Source organism: Artemia sp. Qi Xiang Cuo, chromosome 16, assembly GCF_049724085.1.
Source record: "Artemia sp. Qi Xiang Cuo chromosome 16, ASM4972408v1, whole genome shotgun sequence".
NCBI lineage: Eukaryota > Metazoa > Arthropoda > Branchiopoda > Anostraca > Artemiidae > Artemia > Artemia sp. Qi Xiang Cuo.
The window spans coordinates 27,684,719-27,691,771 of NC_142809.1; the positions used below are offsets into that span (position 1 = coordinate 27,684,719).

Below are 7,053 nucleotides of genomic sequence, written 5' to 3' on the forward strand. Positions count from 1 at the left end.
GTACGATCATCGCTTACGTTGAATAAAGTTACAGCAGAACATGAGTTCCAGTTTTGTATTTGTTTGTGGAACTCTTTAGAGAGGAAGTGATTTCCTATAACAAACCAAACAAATTCATTTGGAAATTGTTGATGCAGGAATGTAATCGACTAAGCAGGTAGCAGTTCCCAAGTAACTCATCTTTGTTGGCTACTTTTACTGCGGGATAATGGAGGACTCCACAACACTTCTGTAATTTACTGCATCTTTAAAGGTTTTTACTTCGTTTTACTCCACTCTTAGTTAGCATCGAAGATTGTGATGGTGCTGTTCTTCCAACATAATTTTTTTTCTTCTGCAATTTCATTTTTGACTCGTTCTTATTCTCGCTGTCCTTTAACAGAAGAGTTTTTTGTTCTTCCATTTTATTTTTGACACGTTCTGTTGCTTGTATATCTCACTGCTGATTATCTTCTAACTGCAAATTTCTTTGTTCTCACGGTCGTATATGTTGTAACTACACATTTATCCGTTCTTCATTTTCATTTTGATTCGTTCTGATCCTCATTTTCATATGTCTTGTAACCGCATATTTTGTTTGTTCTTCACTTTCGTTTTTGTGTCGTTGGGATTCTCGCTGCCGCTTATCTTTTAACTGCATTTTTCTGTGCTCTTCAATTTCGTTTTTGACTTTTCTTATTTTCAGTTTCGTTAATATTCTAACTACATATCCCTTTCATCTTTATTTTAGTTTATCGTTGTTTCGGACATTTTCAGCGCCTTTTGTCTTAGCTGCTTGGATTGGTCTTGTTCCTTTTGATGGTCTAGGTTGTTAATTATCACCAGTCGTACATTTACATTTTTTCAGGTCGTTCTCTGGATCTTTTATCATTTGATAGTCCATTTTGTTCATTTTGAGCCTACGGTTTTGTCCTCTTTTCTTCTTTTTTGTGTTCATTTTCTGCTTACCTTAATTTACGTTTGTGTCTCCTAAATATTATGAAAATTCTTTTTGAAATTTACATCAGTGAATATGGGCACGTGAATGTACATATTTCTTTTTTTTTCTGCAAATGCTTCTAAAACGGTTTTAAAATCTATTTTCCTTGTGTCTTCACTTTTAATCAACATAATTGCTTAACTATTTAGTCTATCCTGATTGTTGTTGATATCAGGTAGTTTTTTTTTTTTTTTGTTTAAGCCTGGAAAATGGTCTCTCTCCAGAAGAGATCACTGGAATTGTTAATAACATATCACAATTTCGAAAATCAATGGTTCATTTGATGGGAGCGCGGGGCCCCTTCAAACGTGGGGTCCAATTGGGCCCAATCGTTCCAATCGCCCTTTTTCTGGCCCTGAGGACTATCCCTGCACAAAGGTCGGATAAAGTAAAGACCCTAGAAGGGAGCATCATGAAATTTAGAACACATTTAATTTCATTTACTTTCTCCAATCTTTATAAGAGAACCCTCCAATCTTTATAGGTGCGAGTGTGCAGAGACACCTTTACTTAATTACTTATACCCCGGACGTCCGCAAGGGACTCTTCGGGGCTATCCCCTTCGCAAGTTCCTGTATCAGTTTCCTTTAAAAGTTCTTGTCGTCAGCTTGTCTCAGAATGCATAAGATGTCATCTCCGAAGTTGTCATGCCATCTCTTCCTAGGACTTCCAGGTGGATGGCAACCGTGGATCCTTCCTTCGAAGGCAACTTTTGGCAGGCGCGAGTTTTCCGTTTACTATAATTAGCCTAGCCACTTACGTTGCTTCCAATGCACTCTTTGGAGACTAGTAATTTTCCACTTTAGCTGTTTCCGAAGATCTTCGTTTAATACTCTGTCTTGGTATGTGAGTTCCGCAATGTGTCGGAGGCTTTTTGTGTCGAAAGCCGAAATTCTGCGTTCATCTTCGACTTTCAGTGTCCACGTTTCGCAGGCGTACATGGCAACAGGTATGATTTGAGAGTCGAAAAGTCGAAGTTTCAGTTGCATAGATAGGTGTTTATTTTTAAAGAGGGGGAGTAGCCTCTTGAAGCTTGCACTCCCTAGGGTAAGTCTTCGTTTTATGTCGTCGGAGCAGTTGTTGTCTGATGATATTAAGCTCCCTAAGTACACGAACTTGGTCACCGATTCGACTTCTTCGCCACTTACTACGACATGGACAGTGGATGGGTTTGGGGCTTTTGTGGTGCACATCGCTTTGGTCTTCTTTGGGTTTATGAACATACCAAAGCTATTTGCGGCTGTTTCAAGTTCGGAGGCTTGGGCTTGTAGACTGGACTCAGTTTCTGCTAGCTTGTCGAGGTCGTCAGCATAAGCTAGGGTATCGATGTTTGTACCGTTAACGGTCACTCCTACATTGTTCTCAAGCAGGGACAGTATGGCATGTAAGAATAGCTTGAAAAGTTGCGGTGAGCTACGGTAATTGTCGTACATATTTTTGGCTATGTTGACTATATTTTCAGGAACGCCATAGTGGACTAGCATATGCCAAAGTCCATTTCGCCATACTAGATCAAAGGCCTGCTTAAAATCAATGAATATTTGGAGGATTTCTTTGCCAGATTCAAGGTACCTTTCTGCGAGTTGCCTCACTACAAAGATCTGGTCGGTGGTAGACCGTCCAGGGCAAAAACCAGACTGATAGTCACTGATGATGTGGTCTGTTATGGCTCTGATTCGATTTAGAAGGATCCTTGTTATGACTTTGGCTGGATGACTTGTAAGGCTTATGGGCCAGTAATTCTCAGAGTCGTTTTTTGGGGCGTTATTGTGGTGCGGTACGATGATTGCCTTCACCCATGCTTTCGGGAAATGGCCTGTTGACGACACGGCGACAGCCACTTTATGTAGTAGGTCCTCTAGTAGAGGAGACCCAACTTTAAGCAGCTCCGCAGGGATACCATCAGAGCCTGGGGCTTTATTGTTCTCGAGACTGTGAATGGCCTCTTTTACCTCACTAAGTAAAGGTGGGGGGCTAGGGTGACATTCCAGCTTGGAAAATCCTGACAGCACATTAGGGTTGCAAGTAAGAAGCAGATTCAGTTTCTCTTCGAAAGGGTTTTTCCATCTGTCTTTAATAGCCTTGCTGTCACTGAGGAGCTTACCGCCCTTGCCCAGGACGCTAGTAGCGATGGTGGACTTTTTCGTGGAGAGTTCTTTGACTGTTTTGTACATTCTGTGGTTGTTTCCTGATTTGAATTCCTTCTCGCAGGACTCGCACTTCTCCCGTATGTAATCTCTGAGGGCTGTCCGAATCTTTTTGTTTACCGTCCGCTGTATCCGCTTATATATGTTCCTATTTTCTCGGGCCTGCTTGTTAAAAGCCTGTCGCTTTTGGTCGCAAAGATCGAGGATCTTATATGTGATCCAGAACTTCTCTGTTTTAGGTATGTGACCTAATATTTACTTTTCTGCCTCTATGTTTGTTGTTTTAAGTTTATTAACTAAGGCATCTAAGATGTCAGGGGTTTTGGTCGACAGGAGTGATTCAAGTATAGGATCAAGACTTTCCTCTAGTGACTGCAGGAAAGTGGTGCGTGTGGTGGGTTCTTTCAGTTTATCGGTGCGGAGTCTTGGGATCTTATTTTTCATTACAGGAAGGGTTTTGAGTCGGAGTTTTGCCAAAGTGCTAATTACAAGGACATGATCCGAATCGAAATCTCCCCCAGGCAAGGCGGTGGTATTTATGACAGATGACTTCCACCGTTTTTAGATGAGGACATAATCAATCAGATTTGTCGTCTTTCCATCTGGGGATATCCAAGTTGCCTTTCTTCTCTTTCTATGTTTGAACATTGAGTTCGTAACAAAGAGATCATTATCCCTGCAGAACTCAAGTAGACGCTCGCCCCGTGTGTTTTGTCTTCCAAGACTGAATTTGCTTAAGACATCACTGTCAGATTGTTTAAATTCTCTGGTAACAGCATTGAAGTTACTGATTACTACGAGGAGATCTTTCTGTGGGACTTCATCAGTTATAGACTGAAATTGTTGATAGAAAGTGTCAACTTCTTCAAAAGGTCTTGAGGAGTCGGGGGCGTACACTTGGATGGCGGTGATGTTTTGTACTTTCGATCGCAGCCGAATCATCATATGGCGCTCTGAGACTAACCATGTGGCTTCGAGGGCGCGCTTCGTTTAATGTGCTAAGAGACACCCAACGCCTTATTGGTGTTTGCCGACAGGTGTGCCAGAGTATAAAACCATGATGTTGCCACATCGTTGTTCTCCTAAACCAGGCAAGTGAGTTTCCGAGAGGCCAATAACGTCCCATCTGTACCTCTCGAGCTCTTTGACAATTAGCTCTAGTTTCCCAGGCTTTGCCAAAGTTTGCACATTCAAAGTCCCCAGGTAAAAAGAGGATTTCGGTGTCGCAACAGGATTTTCTCCTGGTGGAGTGTAGTCATCCTCACTGTGCATCTTTCTCGTCTGCAGAGTTGACATATTTTAGGTTGAAGTAGTCATATCATCGACTCCCCTATAGACGGTAACACTATCATTAGCTGGTATATCTTTCCTACCGTTGGTTACCACGAACGCGGTAGCACGGTTTTGTCTTTTTGTTTTCAACTGATCTATAACTTAAAAGAAGAAGATTTCATGGATATTGTAGGACAGCAGCGAGCCAATCCTCTGTCTTTTGCCGGTGACTAATGTCCTCCTTGTTTAGGGTGTTTTACTTTTACAGCTTTCCAGTTGTTAATTGTTAACCCAGACCTTGGACAGGGATTTGGATCTTTTGGGGAATGTCCATGTATCACTAGTCCCATCCAAAAAAGACAAAAGGGCTTTTATTTCTTCCTTGAATATTTTTGAACCTAGAGTCGGGGATCCCAGTTATATTTTAGGACCACTAGGAACTGGGTTCCCCTTTGTTCTGCACCTCCTTATTAGTTATTCGAAGGAATCCCCCATATCTGGAGGACTTTCCCCTATCCGCCACCTGGGGACGCGCCTGAGCTGCCTGGGGGTGGCAAATCTCAAGAATAAGAGACACCTAAAAAGCACAAATAACAACTTCTTGTCTATTTCTCTTTCTTTTATTTTACTTTAACCATTTTTCAAGATAGGCTTGTAGTTACAATGTAATCTGAAATCCCCGTTTTTATAAGGTGAAAATATTTGAACATAAGTAAGTAGTACAGTATCAGAAATTTCGACCTAAATTTAAAATTCAATAATAATAGAGAGAGTTGTCTACGAATATTAGTGAACCTGATCCAAGTGAAGAAGGCTTGTACATGAAGTATTTGTGATGTAGATCATATTAAAGCAAGAGGAATATGAGGAAAGTGGAGAAGTCTGGACTTATTATCCCAGTTGAAAATAGGGATGAGGATAAAATTAGTGATAAGGGAAGATTTAAAGAGAGCTGGGTTGAACATTCTGAGAATATGGTGAACCGTGATAAAGTTACCAGAAATAATATAGAAAAGAATGATAAAGTATTTGACACTTTGGAAATAAAGAAAGGTTTATTTTGCAAAGAAGAAGACCCCAGGTTTCGATAGTGTGGTAAATGAGTTTCTTAAATATGGTGGTTGTACAGTTAGAAATAAATCACTAACAATTATGGATAAAATTTTTGATAAAGGCAAAATACCTAGTGATTCTAGAAAAACTATAATTAAACCCCTTTATAAGAAATGTAATAAGAGTGAGTGTGGTTATTATAGTGGCATTATCTTAGTTTATGTAGGAAGCTAATTACTTAGTAAGATGATACTTTTTATCCTTATAGATACTTTAGAAGAAGCTTTCAGAGAAAAACGGTGTGGTTTTAGTAAGGGGGGACGATACCTCAACCAAAATTTCACACTAAGAGTGAAAATTTAGGATGTGTCGACCAAACTTTCGCTCTTAGGTAAATAATTGAGAAGTGTCAGTCCTCCGTTTTATAGATCATGAGCCAGCGTTTGATTCAGCCGATATAAGAGCTTTAATGAAGGCCCTATTCTTGTATGATATACCAGATAACTACATTAAAGTGATTAGTACGATATACGAGACTAACATTGCTGCAGTTAAGGTAGAAAATGGGGTCAGTAGCTGGTGTTGTATTGAATCAGGAGTTAAGCAGGGTTTTGCTTTATCCCTATTTATAGGCATTATTTTGATGGACTTTGTCCTAAAGAGCAGGACAAAGGCTATGGGAGACTATGAAATCAAAAAAGGAGATAAGGATCGCTTAAACTTAGATTAAGGTGATAGTTTGAGCGTCCTTGATGAAAATGTTAGCAAAATGAATTATTTTTTGGAAGTGTTGAGAGTTCCGGGCGGAAGAGTAGGTTTAAAAATTAACGTTAAGAAGACTAGTCGCTTACACTGGGAATAAGTGAAGGTAAACAGGTGATGTTGGGTAACGAGAAGATCAATCTAGTGGATAGCTTTACTTACCTAAGTACTATCAAACAGTTCGTGTTAATTAACTGTAAGTAAGGAGCGATACGGCTCAAAAGTAACCGAAACTTTAAAAAACAGAGTTTCGATAAAAAAAAGACACATCAAAAGAAATAAATTTTTATGTTGATTAAAAACACATGAAACACATTAAGCTTGATACAACCCATCAGAGGTTACGGACCTAAGAAAATTTGCCAAATTTTCGAAAAAGGAGGGAAACACCCTTGAAACATCAAGTGATCTTAATAATAATCGGAACATCACTTTCAGCATATCAGAAAACCCTACTGTAAAGGTTTGAAGCTCATATTTACGAAAATGTAGAAATTTGCATTTTTTGCCAGAAGAAAGATCACGGATGCGTCTTTATTTGTTGTGGGTGTTTTTTTTTTTTTTTTGGTTTTTTTTTTTAAGGAGTTATCGTATCAACTCAGGGACTTTAGATGATTGGGAGAGGGCTCAGTTGGTCGAAATCAAAAGTTCTAGTTCCCTTTATAAGTAACGAAAAAGATTGGAGGGTAGCTAATCTTCCTTCCATGCCCCTTTCTTACCCAAAGTTGTGCATAAGATAGATATTTTGTTCAACATAATTAACAGGCGCAATAGCCTTTGGGGAGAACATGACCCCCATAAGCCCCGGTGAAAGGAATGTAAGCTACGAAATGTAACCTT

General features: G+C 39.7%; 1 pseudogene; it reads right to left on the minus strand.

Moving 5' to 3' along the window:
* Positions 1-3,687: 3,687 nt before the first annotated feature.
* Positions 3,688-4,068, minus strand: LOC148942741 (protein CFDP2 pseudogene; annotated as a pseudogene).
* Positions 4,069-7,053: the final 2,985 nt, after the last annotated feature.